Source organism: Phocoena phocoena, chromosome 9 (genome assembly GCF_963924675.1).
Source record: "Phocoena phocoena chromosome 9, mPhoPho1.1, whole genome shotgun sequence".
NCBI lineage: Eukaryota > Metazoa > Chordata > Mammalia > Artiodactyla > Phocoenidae > Phocoena > Phocoena phocoena.
In genome coordinates this window covers 97,637,525-97,656,089 of record NC_089227.1, presented here as the reverse complement: position 1 = coordinate 97,656,089, position 18,565 = coordinate 97,637,525, and the positions used below count along the sequence as shown (strand labels likewise).

At 35.2% G+C, this 18,565-nt stretch overlaps 1 protein-coding gene across 1 annotated transcript in view; it reads right to left on the bottom strand.

The window, feature by feature from the left end:
* Positions 1-18,565, bottom strand: part of CNTNAP2 (contactin associated protein 2) — a 2,069,520-nt gene that overhangs the window by 1,003,250 nt on the left and 1,047,705 nt on the right. The window lies entirely within an intron of this gene.

Here is an 18,565-nt window from a genome sequence, read left to right as displayed (position 1 = left end):
TAATCTACTACCCCAAACCCAAAACTCTGGGTTACCAAAGTTACCCCAAAACTTCTTTGTCCTGTTAATTCTTTACAAAATTAATCTTTTTCTTCAGCTAAAAGGTATAAAATCTGCCCTACATTGGTCACTTTTTGAGTCTCATATTTTGGAGAGGTCCTATACATACAAAATTATATTTGTTTTGGCCTTCCCTGGTGGCACAGTGGTTGGGAGTCTGCCTGCGGATGCAGGGGACACGGGTTCGTGCCCCAGTCTGGGAAGATCCCACATGCCGCGGAGCGGCTGGGCCCGTGAGCCATGGCCGCTGAGCCTGCGCGACCGGAGCCTGTGCTCCGCAACGGGAGAAGCCACAACAGTGAGAGACCCACGTACCACAAAAAATATATATAATAATCATAATAAATTATATTTGTTTTCCTCCTGACAATCTGTCTGATGTCAATTTAATTCTTAGATTAGCCAAAGAACCTAGAGGGGAAGAAAGGAAAAGTTTTCCTTCCCTACAGCAATTATTTGTGCTAATTCACCACTAATAGGTATGGGAAATGATACCAGGATTATCTGATCATTTACAAATAAGATATCTTTATAATGAATTAGGTTATATTTAAACAGATAAACATAAACAAAATAAATCAACAACTCCCTAACAATCACATTCCACTCTTGCCTAGTACAAAGGTCTTCAGAACTAGAAAATCTATTTAGTTATCCATTAGACAGAAAATAACATTAAGTTTCTGTTTAGTTTGTGTTCATTTTTCAAATAATAATTAGAAAATTAAGGAGTAAAGAGAGGAGAACAGCCTTCAAACAAACGTATCTTGAAAGAGTTTAAGGAACACTAAGAGAGACAGAAATCTAAGTGAGTCAAAGTGACTTTCTTTCACCTTATAAAGGCCTATGGAAAGGGAAACTATTTTGTTCTAGACTACTCCAGATGGCTTAATCTAGAATCCACAGGTAGGAGTTATTGAAGGTACAGTTCAGCCTCACAAGAGAAGCCTAGCATGAAAAGCTATCCAAAAATGGAATGAGAGAAAATCAGTGAAGCACGAATGATGGCTTCCAAGCTTCTGATCAGAGGTCTGCAAACCACAGCTTATAGGCTAAATACTGCTTGCTGCCGTCTGTTTCCGTGCAGCCTGAGAGGTAAAAATAAATCTCACATTTTAAATGGTTGAAAAATAAATTAAAATAATAGCAATATTAAATTACATGTGAAAATTATATAAAATTCAAATGTAGTGTCCACATAAAATTTACTGGAATACAGTCAAACTCATTTGTTTATACATTGTCTGTTCTACAGTCAAAAACAGTTGCTACAGAAACTGTATGGCCCACAAAGCCTATACTATTTACTATGTTGTCCTTTACAGGAAAAGCATAATCTAGTGATTGGTTTACATTATTAAACAGAAACACCATTTTAAAGAAAAAAAGTAAGGCTTCTTGGGGCTTGAAGATAGTCACATATATGTAGTATTAACTAACACTGTACTAGTAAATATCATTACAAATAATCATCCCTCAGGTGTTTTTTTCAGGATTTTCAATTTTTAACTTAGTAACATTTATTGAGCACATTTTATTTCAATGGAGGAAAACAGCTCTAAAGTAATTAATACTAAATAATTTTCAAATTATGAAATGTGTAATACATACAAATACATATTTTTTGTACTGAAATTACTATGTAAACATACAGTCTTATTCTAAAAGTAAAGTCAGTTAGCTGTCAGACAAGTAGTAGTGTTTACTGAAACAATTCCTTCTCCAGTAGTGGGTTCTCCCACAAAACTGATTCATGAAGACTGTACCGTCACCAGAACATATTCTGTTAAATTATAAAACTGGGGTTAGTGTTAATTAGCCATAGAAGTGTATGGTTTTGATTTTGGTTGTTATTTTTGCCTTTACAATGTGATGAACCCTGCTTTGAAATGCAGTTTTGGGGCATGGGTCCCAAGGACAGTACCGTTACAAATGTTTAATCCTAAATAGTCACACATTCAGAGGAAGTCACTTATAAGCTGTCTTCAAGTAACAGGGCTTTCTGTTCTAACTGGTAGACCAGAAAGCCTTCGTAAAAATTCTAATGAAAACTTCTTCATCATAAAGTTAATTTTTAAAGGGAAAATCATCAGCTTAATTGTTCATGACAAAAGGTCTATTATTCCATCAGATTAAAGTAAAAAGGTTACTTTATTTTTTTCAAGAAACTTAATTACTAAAGAAATTGGACCTCATATAAAAGCAGCCTTGTTGATAGCAGCCACTGCTGCATCTGAGCTTAAGGTGTGATTTCTATTCATTTTAATTCCAATTATTACTTTGAACTGTTAATGCTAATCATCAAGAGGGTTTTTTAATAACATGTGGATAAAGAAAAATTTTAAGAAGTGACATATTTTCTTTTGAGAAATTAGGTCATCCTTGCCCCACTGAAGAATGAACTTCATATATTCGGGGCCCGTTCCTATCATAGATTGCTGAGGCATACCTCTTGACGATTAACATTAACAGTTCCAAACAATATTTCACAGAAGAAGATTTTTTTGAATTACTATCCCCAATAAATAGGTGAGAGAACTGAATCTAATAACGTTTAGGCATCCCGTATGTGGTAAATGTCAGAACTGAGAACGGGAACTCAGCTATATCTAGTTCTGGAGGCTGAGTTCTTATAAACAGCAAACAAAGAAAAACCAACAACAATGAAACACGGTAATATAGACTCTGTGCATCTGTGATCAGAGTTCTCTTATACCACACACACACACACACACACTTCCATCTGCCACCACATCTAGAGGGAGTTTCTGGAGTACCCTTGTCTCAAACAGCATCAGGGTTGTAAATAAACTGAGACACCGATCCGGTTTCATCTGCCAACTTTCAGCACTTGCGTCATCAGATTTTTGTTGTAATGTAAGATCCCACTACTACATGTCTTTTAGTAGTTTCTTACATTGATGTTTTTCCCCTAAAATTGTAATTTGAATGGAAATTAAGCAAATTCTAGCATTATTTCCCTAAGGCATATTAAAGTAAGCCCAGGAGCATTCATTTAAATCATCTCCATACTTTGTGAAACTCAGCAAAGAGAACTCAGTATTCACTCCTTTCATTTTATTATGAGTGGATCAATCAATGATCTTTAACATGTTATCATTTGTCAGTTTGTAGAGTTGAGATCCTAATCTAGGCCTTTTGCATTCAAACAGTAGTTCTTCCCACTCCGAACACAGCCATTAAACTTTATCATGCGAAAAAAAAGATGCCATAGTTTCAGCATAATTTCCCTCCTCTTGTGTCCCTTCCCTTCAGTGCAAGGGAGACCTGAACAACTTTGTATGAAACACCGACTACTGAGTTTTGCCTTTACCCATTTCCTGGGCCACCTGCCACTTGGGAAGTAGTACAGAATTAGTTTTGCTTCAGAGAAACTATATGGAATAGCCTCTTTGAGGCATTTTAAAAAATTAACAATATTCTTTAGTAATTTTTAATTCATATGAAACATAACATTAACGAAATTTAAGAGCTTTTGGAATTCTATAAAATTCACTCAGAACCATGCAGTTGATCATACGATATACACTTACAATACCAATACAGTATTAAGAAAAAAATGTATCAGCATCCCAAGTTTTATTAGAAATTTGTGAGTTGTAAACAACAAAGAACACATCACCAAATAGGATTAAGGCATCACATCTCATTTGCTATTAAAGAGATGGTATCCCTTCACTCAATATTCTGGAGCAATAAATGTCCCAGGAAATAGAGAGACTCACCAGGGACCCATAATCCCAGACACTGTGGGGTCTTGGTGGCTGGAGAGTGACTCAGGACCAGACCAAATAAGGATGCTAGTTACTGATACTTAAAAAAGAGACCCACGTCTCATACGGCTAACATTTCCTAAGAGCCTGGTATGTGCCTGGCACTACCTAACTCTGTATGTGTCAATCTATTGCCTTTTCTCAATAATGAGCATCAAGATGGCAGAAGGGCAGGAAAATAGTGTGGCAGCTAAGAGGACTGACCCAGGAGCCAGGTTGCCTGTGTTTGCTCTGGCCCTTGCCAACCTGGACAATTTACTTAACCTCCTTGTGCCTCAGGCTTCTCCTCTCTAAAATCAAATAGTATCCACTTTGTAGACTGGTTTTAAGGAGTAGATGAATTAGGGTTTGCATAGCATTAGAACAGTGCCTAGCAGCTAGGAAACAGCATATCTGTATCTATACCGTTAGGTCAAAAAACAAAGAAGGCTGTTAAGTCCCATTTTACAAAGAAAAAATCAGAGACTTAAACGTAGTACTTTTTCTTTGGGGGTTATTGCATTGCAATTACAAATATTGGTGTAGTTATAAATAAGCCGTCTAAACAAAACAGCAATAGAATAACTCAACAACGTGGAGATCATGAATATATACATATGAGACAACTGAAAAAAGTGTCCTACCATTATGCTAATGGACACTTGAAACTTAGAAAAACATGGCCAGTGACAGCATTAGATGTGGGAAAAAATTCTGTATTCAAATAATTTAGAGCTGAAGATGATTTGTTCTACAAAAATGTGTTAGATGACTCACAAAGTTATGACAAAGACACTGATGTTAACGCTGCATGTGAAGAAATTTGAACAAAATTATTTCCAAAAAGTGAGAGTGAAAAATGAACTTTCTGGGCTTCCCTGGTGGCACAGTGGTTGAGAGTCCGCCTGCCGATGCAGGGGACACGGCTTCGTGCCCCGGTCTGGGAAGATCCCACATGCCGCGGAGCGGCTGGGCCCATGAGCCATGGCCACTGAGCCTGCGTGTCCGGAGCCTGTGCTCCACAACGGCAGAGGCCACAACACTGAGAGGCCCGCATACCGCAAAAAAAAAAAAAAAAGAACTTTCTACATTATTTATGTAATTTTAAAAATAGTAATTAAATATTAGAGACATTTTCACCCACAGCCCTAAAAGTTTATATATGTAAGTTAAGTCAAAAGGTACTCTTAATTATCTCGTTGGGAAAATGGAGGATTGCCTTCCATTTGGGGTCATATTTTATTCGGGTTGACGTGTAACATGCTCCATAAGAGACAGAGGTAGATTAGAAGCCAGGGGTGTCTGACTTACAGACTCACCCTCTGAGAGGCAGAACAGTATAAGGATCTAGAGCACAGACTCTAAAGTCAGATGGATATAAATCTCATTTCTGCTCACCTAATAGCCGGGCCTTCAGCAAGTTAACCTCTTTAGGCCTCAGTTTCCTTCTCTATTAAATGGGAATAATAACAGTATCTACTTCATAGAGTTTTGAGAATTAAGTATATACATTGTCACTTAGAGCAGTGCCTGGCACTAAGTTCACTCTCAATAGATATTAGCTATTGTTTCATATTCAGTGAGTAAGACTAGCTCTCTAAATACCAACTTGGGTTGTTGTACGTTAATTCTATAAGTATTAACTATTATGAAATGAATAAACATTGGTTTTCTTTATGAATAAATACCCACCTCCCCATATGAATTTTATAGTACAAGAGAAGTCTTGAGGAATTTGGGAAGGTAGCTAAATATATATCTCTTGTTAATATCAGGGCCAACAATTTCTAAAGCCAACTTTGAGCTATACAATAAAATAGGTCTTATTCCATCATAGTCACAGATGTACTTTCACCTCCCCAAAATGTGTTTTGTTTTCAACTAGATTATTCAATAGGTGTGGTTCTGAATGTCTGTGGAATATTTCCAAAAATCAAACCCAATTCCAAGCAAGGACTTCGCCTGATGACTAATTTTGAGGAGACTGATATAAACTGTAGTACGCATTTTCCAAAGTATTTTTGTTTTAAAAATATACATTATTCAACAATTTTGATGTACTTTTATACTTAAAGATTATTTGAATTTACTTTATGATAGATACCTCCAGTTATTCATTAATTCATAATTATAAAAACTTTTCAATTGTACATTACAAAAGGAAACTGACATTTTTACAAAGAGACTTTTTAACCTAAAACCAACATCTTTGAAGCCATATTCCAGTTTCTGGCTTTAATTCTTTCATAAAATATCGAAACTGTTTTACAATATTTTCTCTAGCATCTAACTTATAACTTCTAGAGAAACTTGTTTTGTATACAAATGTAAAATGTTAATGAAGCATATTCTATCCAGGCTGACTTTCTAATGGTACTAGTTTTAAAGTAAGACTCTTGAGGTGGTTGCTTTGATTGAACAAGAAGAAACAGATGTTTCTCTTATTAGAGACAAAAGAAGACTGGTTTAATGAATGTTGAAAAAAAGAAAGTATTTAAAATATAGTCACAAACCAAGATGTAACATCTGTTTGAAAATGCTTCAATAAAATTACAGTGACTAGAGTTTTCAGTCTTTTGCTCAACATTTAATCCTGAGAGAAAACTCTCAGAGACTATAAAATCCGTCTTTAGGTGGTTACAGTATTCTCTGAGGTGTTACTAATATATCTCATAAGTTATCAGTTACCTATTTATGCAATAAGAAAAAATACCTCTCTATGTAGATATGCCACATACTATTATTTATATTATCTTTATAATTCCCATAAGGAAATCAATCCAATTTAATCTCACTCACTTTTACACATCAATCCAAACCATATAAATATGGTCAACTGCAATCAGAGAAAACATGTAATACGATACTTGGGTAGGCACAAAATACTTTTATTTTTTAAGTTGAAGAAATTGTCAAATGCTCCTCTGTATTGGTATAGACAGACGTCACTTTGGAATGTCTTTGCTCTGAAAGAACTTGAATGGAAGCTTTAAGTTAGAAATACACACTGGGGAGGGCCTACTGCATGACATTTTTTGTGTGTTGCTAGATATGACTCCATCACTAATTTAATATGTAGAATCTTAGAGATGGGATGAATTCTTTCCTTTCATGCACTCAGAATCTTTTGAGAAAGAAAGAGCCCAGATTAATAGATTTTATTACGTTGTCTGCACCTTAGAGTCATTTGGGGAGCTTTAAAAGTTTCACACCGAAATTTCCAAATCATTGCTGGGAAATTAAACTTTTAAATAAACAGATATATACGATGCAATCCTAGTCAGAATCTCAACACTAGTCTTTGTAGAAATAAAAATAGAAGATTCTAAAATTTATAAGGAATTTTTAAAAGCTTAAATATTCAAAATTATCAAAAAGAAGAACACAAGTAGAGGACTTATCATCTGATTTGAAGACTTGTTATAAAGTTATAGTATTCCATAAAGAAATCAGAACCGGACCCAAACATATGTGATCCATTGTTTTCTGGCAAAGGCTCTAAGGCAATTCTATGGGGAAAGAAAAGGTGATTTTGTGTTGGTTTCTTTGTTTGTTTTGTTTTGTCCAAAAACTGGTGCTGGAACAACTGGATAAATAAAGGGAAAAATGTATCTCAATTTCTCCTTTACTCAACACACAAAAATTAATTCTAGATGGATTTTAGACCCCAAAATAAAAACCTAAGTATAAAGCTTCTGAAAGATAACACAGAGTATCTTTAGGACTTTGGGGTTAACAGAGATTTCCTAGAGCAGGGGTCCCCAACCCCCAGGCCAGGACTGGTACTGGTCCGCGGCCTGTTAGAAACAGGGCTGCAACGCAGAAGGTAAGTGGCAGACGAACAAGCAAAGCTTCATCTACCACTCCCCATTGCTCGCATTACCGCCTGAACCATCCCTCCCATGCCCCGCCCCCACCCCCACCCCACCCCAGTCCGTGGAAAAATTGTCTTCCATGAAACCGGTCCTTGGTGCCAAAAATGTTGGTAACTGCTGTCCTAGAGGACATCAAAATCACTTGATAAATTGGGCTTCATCAAAATTAAAAATTTCCACTCATCATTAGACATATTAAGAAAATTCAAGGCAAGACAGAGACTAGAAGAAAATATTTGCAACATATATATCTGAACATGGAGCATACTGAAATACACTAAAAGCTCTTGTAAGTCAATAACTGGAAGACAAAAATGGGCAAAAGTCATACCACAAATAAAGGTAAATTAAATACCCATAGCCACGTGAAACATTTCTTGACATTGCTAGTCATCAGGGAAATTAAAGCCACAATGACATACAATTTTACACCACTTCAGTGGCTAAAAATTAAAAGGACTAACTAGAACCTGGATCAATGTGAACTCTCATACATTGCTGGTGGGATGCAAAATTGTACAGTCCCTTTGGAAAATTCTGATAGTTTTTAAATAAAGTTAAACATATATTAATCCTATGTCCCAACAATTTCCCTGCTAGCTATTTTCCCCCCAAAATCAAAATGCACGTTGCAAAAATATTTGTACGGGAATGTTTCAGCAGCTTTACTCATAATGGAACTAAACTGGAAATAACTGTATAACCATACAGTGTGTACTCAAACAAGAAAATGTTGCTAAGTAATAAAGAAGAATGAACTAGTGGTTTGGACATCACTGTTTTGCATGAAAGAATGTAGACACAAAAAAATAATATACTGAACGAATCCTTTTATAGGAAATTTTAGAACAGGCAGAACCAGTCTATGGTGATAGAAATCAGGACATGAGTTCCCTATGTGGGGGAGGGTGCACACGGGCATGGACTGTAAGAGGCACAAGGAAACTTTCTGAGGTAATGAAATGTTCTATATTTCGACTGGAGTGTTGGTTGCATAAGTGTATATATTTATCAAAATCCACTGAATTGTGCTCTTAAGATCTGTGCGTTTCACAGAGTTGATTCTCATTCGTGGATTCAGTACTTGTGTATTCACCTTATTGCTCAAATTTATTTCTAACCCAAAATCAATACTGTGGTGCATTCTGGACATTCACAGACTCACGCATGAACAGACTGGTGAAAAACTGGAGTCGTTCGACTCACAAGTTCCCAACTGAGGTCAAATAAGGCATCTCTTTGCCTTCTTGTTTCAGCTCTTATCCTGAAATCAAGTGTTCTTTTCACTGTATACTTATTGCCATGTTTTTTTGCATTTTTGTGCTTTTTGTCAATTTTGCCATTTAAAGTGCTCCCCAAATGTAGTGCTGAAATGCTGTTTAGTGTTCCTAAGTGCAAGAAGGCTGTGATGTGCCTTACAAAGAGGAAATGTGTACATTAGATCAACTTCTTTCAGGTATAAGTTATAATGCTGTTGGTTGTGAGTTCAATGTTAATGAATCAATCATATGCATTAAACAAGGTAACTTTAAACAGAAATACATAAATCAAGGTTTGTATTGATGCAAATACAAAAACAAGGTTATGTATTGATGCAAATGTTGTGACCACAGGTCTCAGGAACCTAACCCTATATTTCTTGTAGGAACAATGGTTCAGTATTCACTAATTGAGTGTTTGCAATGACTATGCATAATATAACTATGACGAATAATGAAAACCAAATGTATTTTGTAATTTTTACCTCAAAAATATATAAACATTTAAAATCAGATAAAAGGAATGATGATATTCATTTTTAAATTCATCTAAATTTTATCCAATGCCCACTTTATACTTTGTTTATTGCATTATCAAACAATGAGAAACCCAATATAGAACATACCATTATTTGCTACTAAACAGGGGAAACCCAATGAGACTCTGTATGTTTAACTTTTGGATATCAATATTTCAGGAAGTTAAAAAACTTAAAACAACTACTCCAAGACTAAATTTTCAAGTAGAAACCTCTAAAAATTGTTTCAACCATTACTGATTCCCAGTCAAAAGCCAAAGATCATTATACTTCAAAATCTCATTCAAAGATTTATGACCATTTTAATGATGACCGTTTTCTTGAGACAATCTTCCAAAGCAAGTATCTTTAGTAGTAATATGATTATGTGAATATCATCTTCAATACATCTTATCAATCTAGGAGTCTAGTTCATGTACCAATTTTGGCATTTACATTCCTTCATTCCAGTGTTTTATCCTGTCTTGAATATAAAATGTAATATAATTGCATTAAATAAGAAGCTGTTGCTAATTTAAAAGAAGATTTTAATTCATAGGACTTCTGATTAATGTACACATATAGATAAGCCCAAAGATACAGTGTGGTATAGCAGTTAAGTGTCTGGGTGTCATTCATACCTGGATTCAAATGCCAACCACACTCCTCCATTCATGTATAAATACATGTTGAGTACCTACTATTTCCCAGGCACTATGTTAGCACTGGAGATACAGAAATAAGTCTGAAATAATCTCTGCTCTAGCAAAATCTAGCTATTTTCCTGTGAGCAAGTTATTAAACCTCTCTGCAACCTGGTTTCTTCACTTACAGAAAACATAATACTATGTCAGAAATTTGTTATAAATAATCCATGAGTTATATAGGAGCCACCTTATACTATCAATAGTTAGTAGCAGTTTTTATTTTATCATTATCATTTTTGCTGTACATATACAAAGACAACTACATGTATATATAAAGAAAATAACTTTCAAAATTCTACAAAAGGAAGACATCATATTTTGTGATGTGTCTACATAGGGCAGATAAAGGCATATGAAGCAGTGGTAGCTTAAATGGATTTCAGATCATAAGCAGAGAACTTTTATAATTTTTTTCATCTTTAAGATAAAACTTATTGAAGAAAATTTGGAAAACTGATAAAGTATAATAAAGGAAAAAAAGATTCATTACACCAAGAGACATTACACTTAGTATTTGATGTCCTTTACTCTAGTTTTTATCGTAACTGCAAACCATTCAGATTGCTGTGATGCTATGACTGAAGGTAAACAAGTACAAAAGGAAGAAGCAAGTGATGATCACTATCTGCTAACTTCTGATTTGTGCTGAGGAGATTTGGCAGCCTTGTCCTTTCAGTTTAACCTTTCAGAATCTAAGGAGAATAACATGGAAATTTACCTCCACTAGCCTAAGCTCTTCTAGAGTTTTATTCTGAACTCATTTATTGATTTGCTACCATGTAATTGGCAGTTTTAGGCACCAGGATATAATGGTGAAGAAGAAAAGGTCTTGCCCTCTTGGAGCTTATATTCTTATGTGCAGAGACAGACAGTAGACAAATAATGAATAGGTTAATAGGTACAATTTCAGATGGTGATAAATGTTATAACAGAAATAAAACAGATGTTGTGATAGAGAGATTCATGGGATAAGACTAATTGACAAGAGAGAACTCTCTGAGGAGGTGACAGTGAATCTGAAACCTAAAGGGTAAGAGGAGGCCAGTCATGTGATAATTTGATGCAAACGCCCTGAAGGGAGACACGCTTGGTGTACTGAAGTACCAGGCCCTAAGATGACTACAGTGGTTTGAGTATAGAGATTAAGGGGGAAGGATTGAGAAATGGGAGGAAAAAGATAGGCAATAGTGTAATAAGTTAAGGGCCTTGTAAGCTGTAATTAGAAGATTAAATGTTAAGTGTGACAGAAAACCTATGTTTTATGCAGAAAGTGGCATGATGCTATTTTAAAGATAGACACTAGCTACTGTACAGTGAATGGATTTAGGGAGGCAAGAGTGAAAGGAGGGAGACCTATTACGAAGCTCTTACAGTGGTTAGGACCAGATGACAGAGGCTTGGACAGAGGTTAACAATGAGAAAAGTGGTCAGACTTGTCATCTATTTCAGAAGTACTGTTGACAAGTCTTTTTTTTTATATATAAATCTATTTATTTATTTTTAGCTGCATTGGGTCTTTGTTGCTGCGCGCAGGCTTTCTCTCGTTGTGGCGAGCGGGGGCTACTCTTCACTGTGGTGTGCGGGCTTCTCACTGCGGTGGCTTCTCTTGTTGCAGAGCTCGGGCTCTAGGCACATGGGCTTCAGTAGTTGTGGCTCGTGGGCTCTAGAGCACAGCCTCAGTAGTTGTGGCATATGGGCTTAGCTGCTCCACGGCACGTGGGATCTTCCCGGACCAGGGATCAAACCCATGTCCCCTGCATTGGCAGGTGGATTCTTAACCACTGCGCCAGGGTCCCCTGTTGACAGGTCTTACTCATTAATTGGTTATCAAAAGTTAGAGAAAGAGAAAAATGTGTGACTTAAGCAACTGAGTGGAAATCAAAGCAATTTAACTAAGTAATGGGAGACTGGGGAAGCGAGTTGTTGTTTGGTATGTCCATTAGGCATCTAAGTAGAGAAGTCGGGAGGTGGTTGTATATTTGTGTCTGGAGCCCAAGGAAGAGTTAAGGTTTGGACATAAAAATCTGATGTCATGAGCATAAATCATGGGATTGAATACAGTTACCAAGAGAGAGCTTTGAGATAGAGAAGAGAGTTTAGGTTGAGTCTTAGAATGCTCTGAACTTGAGAAGTTGGAAAGAGGATGAGGGCCCAGGAAAAGAGACTGGGAAAGAGTACCAGTAAAATAGGAAAGAAACCAGAAGAATGTGATGTTAACGAAGAGACTAACTCAAGAAAGAGGGACTAGTTGAATCTTATAAGTGCTTCTGAGATATGAAGTAAAACAAGGACAGGAAGTGGACATTAGATTTGGGAATATGGAGGTCGATGATAATTGGAGTGGGGTGAGCAGAATACAGCAGGTAAGGAGTGAGAATACCGAATCCTTGAGTGGTTCAGCTATACAGGAGAAGAATTTTGAGTAATGGTGTATGTTGAAAATCTGAAGAAAAGTATGAATCCTGTCCTAAGAAAAATCCTTATTAGTATATATCCAAAATTTTTATGTAATGTCAAGGGTTTAGCTCTTCTTTCAGGTTAAGAACCTGGTTTATACAACCCTTCATCTTCTACTTGCATCACTGACTTTATTGGGCAATGAGAATACACTATCAATTCATTTATCCTTTTCAGATTCATTACTTTTCTTACTTTCCATTTTTTATATTTAATGGCTTATAAGTTATATTTTCTGTTCCTTAATTTGTTTTTTTAACAAATATGTCAATTATTTATTATTAAATATTTATTATTGTTTAAATCACTGTTTTGTTTCTGTCTAAAGTAGAAAGTTATAGTTGTGAAATGATTATTATACAATTTTGGGAAAATAAGTTATCGTTACTAATATTACAATTCATTTCTTAAATCTAAATTAACTAAGTTATATTTAGTCTTTTATCTTTGTTCCATGTATGTCTCAGATAAATTGCAATATCATACAATTTTTCCCTAAAGGCACAAAATCATCCCTATTTATAGGAAATTGACATTGTCTAAATGGCAAGGACATTCAAATCAATTCCTCTTTTTCTGGGGGAATACCTATGTGAAACATTGTAAAAAATATAAAAATAAATATGATGATTCCTGGTCTCAAAAAGTTTGCCTTATTGTACCATCTAATGAGGTTTATATATCTTTACATACATTTTTATAATTGCTATGAAATGTTTCCCGATATTTTATAAACTGGAGTGAGATGGCTGAGGAAAAAGAAATGAAAGATAAATGAGGAAGGCAAAATGTAGCTGAGAAGATTTGGGGATCCAGCTAGGGATCTTTGACAAGAGGTGATCCCAAAGGTGGGCACTCCCTTGTTGTGCACAGCCTTACTGTAATATGCTGTTAAAACTGTTGACCCCCCATCTTCCCGGCTAGCATAACCCCACTCGTGAATATTAGAATGTTACAGAGTACCTTATCTCATCCATGTCCCAAAGGCACACTGTTCCTGTCCTCCTACACATAAGGGAGAAAATAGAGCTACATGACACTATCAATGACTTTTTCTATTCTGTCCCATCGGTATTATAGAAGTGATGTAAAAAGAATATCTTAGAGAAAGAATACTAGGAACAGCATAAATGAAGATAATAATAGCAATTTAGCCCAGGTTAATTCTTGAATCCATTTTCTCATTTTTCTAAATTTTGATAATAAAACAAATTCAAAGCTTAAAATTAACAATTGTCAGAATTTAAGATTAGCTTTCTTTAAAACAGTACATATAACAAAATTCCCTCTTTTCTTCTAAATATTTTTCAAAGTCTTGGTTTTATCATAACCATAGAGAGCTGTGAACGTAAGTGGCTTTGATTAAAACAGAGCTTTTTTATACCTGTGTGTGCTGGATAACTCCAGTGAGAAAACTGTGTTTAACTTAGAGAAGTTATCCAGACATTCACGGGTTCAGAAATTTTTGAGTTCAGAGGATAATCACGAGCAGAGTCCTGGCATGGAACAGATATCTTAAAATATTATGTTCAGGTATATTTTATGATTTGAATATAAATCATTATTTTTAAATTGCATCACAAAAGGCATAATAAAACCAGTTTCTCATTTCAGATAATTCTGCATTACTCCCCTTTAACAGAACTTTGTTTTTATACTTGCCACTGAATAATTTTCACCCTTTACTCAAAGGTAGGGTCTGGTTATTGTACCTAGGTCACAAACATAGGCAAAGATTCAGTCCCTACCTTTTACAAGTAGTTGTTTCTTTGCCAACCTCTCTACTACTTGTTCTACTATGTGACTCCTAGTGTGAGAGGCAGCTTCTGTGTGTTTCAGCTCAGTATCATTTCCTCCAACTGGACTACTCAAGAGCATTGAACCATGAAGGACATGTCTCCAGATATTTATAAACTACTCTCTCCTGCAATCTTCAAGTCAACAATCCTTTTTGAGTGTCAACTGCCTTTTGGTAGGTTTTCTCATCCTTTGTGGCAAAATGGGAGAGGAAAAATGCTACAGGTAAGCACATTGAAATCACACTTGTATAAAAAATGTTTCATATATATTTAGGTTACAAATTTATTCCATCCATCCTTTCTTGTGGATTTTAATCTGGATAAGATAAGCATCGGATAAGATTAAAAATTAAAAATATTTTAAAAATTAATATATTATTAGAGCATAAATTTTTTAAACTGCTGATTTATTTTTTAGTGTGGTTTCATGGATTTGTATTAGGTACACAAGTTGTGTGTGTTTGTATATATGTGTGCACATATGTGTGAAATTCACTACCGGACACATAAGACAGGAGGGCAGCGTGATACACTAAAATAGAGCCAGATTAGAATTGGGATAGCATGGACACTAATATTACAATTACCTCTCTGGCCCAGAAATCTTTATCAGTAAAATGAATGATTCATACCAGTTGATTACAAGATTCCTCTCAGCTCTAGACACTTAAAATAAGACTACAATACATTCATGTACTGCAAAGGGGAATAGAAAAACCAATGACAATGTATCAATTAAAAATGTTATATAGAGCATATTAATAAAGCAAATATTGATATAACTGAAGTTGTATATTTTGGTCTGTAAATCTGTACCTGTCCTGCTGGCTGACTCTAAGCATTAAACACAATGGTCATGGACCACTCAAAGTACACGGAAGAGACTTTGCCTGAGATGAAAAGAGAAGAACCCACACTGAAAAGACAGTCATTTGAATTTTGTACTACAGTGGACAGAAGATGGGGCCACAGATAGCTTCATGGAAACATGAGAGTAAATTGATGGCAGACCAACTTGGAGGGTGGATCCAGCACTGTAGAAGGAATTAAGATCTTTCACTGTTTCAATTCTGAAAGAGAATTCTTTGCCATTTCTGTGATTTAACGTAAGAGGTAGAGTCCCAGAAAATACTGGCAAATTGAAAATAGAAGTAAGGCTTTTAGCAAGAGCATCTGTCCTTTACTGCAAAAATTCTCTGGAATACTAATAAAGGATTAGAAAGGTGTCACACAGCAGAATCCCACACAGGGTGTTACCTGAGGGAATCTGTGGTAGATTAGATGCCTTACAGTGCTAAAATTCTATATAAACATTTATCATTTTCTTATTAACAGGACATATCCTATATAAAGATAACATTAGAAATATCTATACATGGATTTTTTTCTGTACCATATAGCACAATCCTGTTTTTTAGTAGTTATTTATTGAACATTGTTTAGCATTGGTTGCTAGATGGGCAACCCTCTAGTTAGAATCAATTACTGACTTTAGAAGCAATCTGGAGTGTTGGTAATGGTCTGTCTCTTGATCTAAGTGAAGATTACATAGATGTGTCCAATTTTTCAAAAACTTCATTAAGCTGTACACTCATGATATGTGCATTTTCTATATGAATAATATATTTCAATAAAAATAAAGCAAGATAAGAGTCTATGTGATGTATAACCTAATTGAAATAAGTAAAATTGTAGACAATATTGAGGCCACTATTATCTTTAGAGTCATGAGATAAATGTATACAGAAACCATGAAAAATTATGAAGTATGTGCACAGTTGTCGAATATTAAAACAATAGTAATTTAGAAAATCTGATAGTTATTAATGTCATTAATTTAACATGAATTGTGATGTAAAAGAAAATAAAGATTATTGGGGGACTACAACCAGGTAAAGACTTCATAAAAATTCTGAGGTGGACTTCAGGGCACTTTCAAGGGCTTTTAACTGTGATGTCATTTTTCACATTATGTCTAATTTCATTTCTAAACTTAAGGGCTTTCCTGTCTTTGATTAACTTATCAACCATGATTATGGCCCTTTTATGTCTCACAGATACAGGTAATGCAAACTGCTTTCACTCATAAGAGATGAAAAAAAGCCCTCTGATATAAAAATATTCACTTTCTTTATGTTTGCTTTCTCTCTAAATTTTATAGTGTCTACCACTTTCCCTTTTAAATTTTCACTTTTAGGCTTTGTTTGTTTCCATTTTTTTTGAGTTCACTATCTCTGTATCTTAGACTTAAAGGTAAAATAAAATGGTTCAAATATTCTAACGCTCAGATCTCATGAGCTCACCATTGTCACAGTTCACTTAGTTTGAGAACTGTCACAATCTTGTTTCTGCTCTCAAATACCTGAGAGAGAAAAATTTCATCAGAAACTATGGCTCACAATAGCAGTGATTCTCCATGAGAGGCCAAGCCTTCGCGGTTTAAATTTGAAAAAGCATACATGACTTTGAGAAAAACAAAATCATGTGGCTGGTAATTAATTTATATAGATTATACTGTTTATACATAGAGTATCCACAGAACATACTATATTCATATTACATACCATAAACACAAAGCACACTTCTAAGACTAATAGCTAAAGCCAGTGTACCCTTTGTAGGTAGCTCAGTCCCTAGTAATTGTACTAAGTATTCACACCTGCTAACAAACCCCCAAGGCAAAGCCACCGTCTCTGAAAAACGAGGAGGAATAAGAAGACAGACTTCAGGGAGAAGGTGGAATCTGGTAAGTAGCTCTTGGTCTGAAGTTGACTTTAGCCTCTAACCTCTCTCCTTTTGGAAGAAGGGGTTCTTTTCCTCCTTCAACAGAGATTTCACAGGAGGATATCTCTGCCCCCAGGTTTAGAGGGTGGTGAGCTCCAATAGCCAGTAGCCTACCTGCCCATGATATCAATCAGAGTCAAGAGAGGGGACTCTCGGTCAATTCACTGAGAACCAATTCTCTAAAAGTGATCAAAAATAATCACCCAAAGAATCAAATCATGAACAACTAATTCCCTAAATTCATCAAACTTACAAATTTATCAGGGAACTGTGTTAAGGAATATTCTTCTAGAATATATTCTGTGAATATGAATATATTCTTCTCATGAATATATTCATGAATATATGTCTTAAGTAGGTTCAATAAATGTGAATATATTAGTAGGATTTTAAGAGTTATTCAATTTATCAGAGGCTTAGGGTCACAGGTTCAGTGTTTTAATGAATATTCATTAAGAATATATTCACGAGGAATATACTTATGAACTAAATCATGCCATGAATATAGTGAAAGAGGATACAGTCAGTGAATTCTCTCATTCACTCACTCAATATTATGGTATAGGTAATGCCCTAGACATTAGCCTTATATCAAAATCAAAGCTCCTGACCTCATAGAGCATAGATTATTAATACATCTATTGCCTTTAAAGAAGATTAGTCTGTAAAATAAGTTTTTCACAAATACATTTTGTAAATTTTGTGAATTCACCTGCTTCCAAAGAAGATAATCATTAAGTGATGTTGGGGACTCCTACATCACATGCTTATGATTTATTATAAAAATTTTGCACCAGAAGTTCATAATATTGGTCTTTATCAGCCTTTATTTATTATGAACTTTGAAGAAAGTTACATGTGGACATTATAAAACAAATAACTAGTCATTCTGTGGATAACCAGAGCTACTCCCCACTTTGAAAATGAACAAATGAGTAAATCAAGACTCAAAGAGTGAGAGTCCTGCCAGTATCAAGCAATAAGTTGCAAAGTTGGAAATAAGACCCAGGGTTGTGGATTTCAAGTCAAAGATTTTTTTCCACTTTCCAGAGCTGCACTTATTATCAGTATTACAACTTTGCATTTTCCAAAATCTGAGTGTTGGTAGCTGGGCTTAACACTGGTTATTAACTCAAATTTCTAAAGTAACAGCAGACACATTGCTATATTTAAAACAGATAGCCAACGAGGACCTACTGTATAGCACAGGGACCTCTGCTCAACAAGCTGTAATAACTTAAATGGGAAAAGAATTTGAAGAATAGATACATGTATACGGACAACTGAATCACTTTGCCGACACCTATACAACATTGTTTTAAAAAAAAAAAGA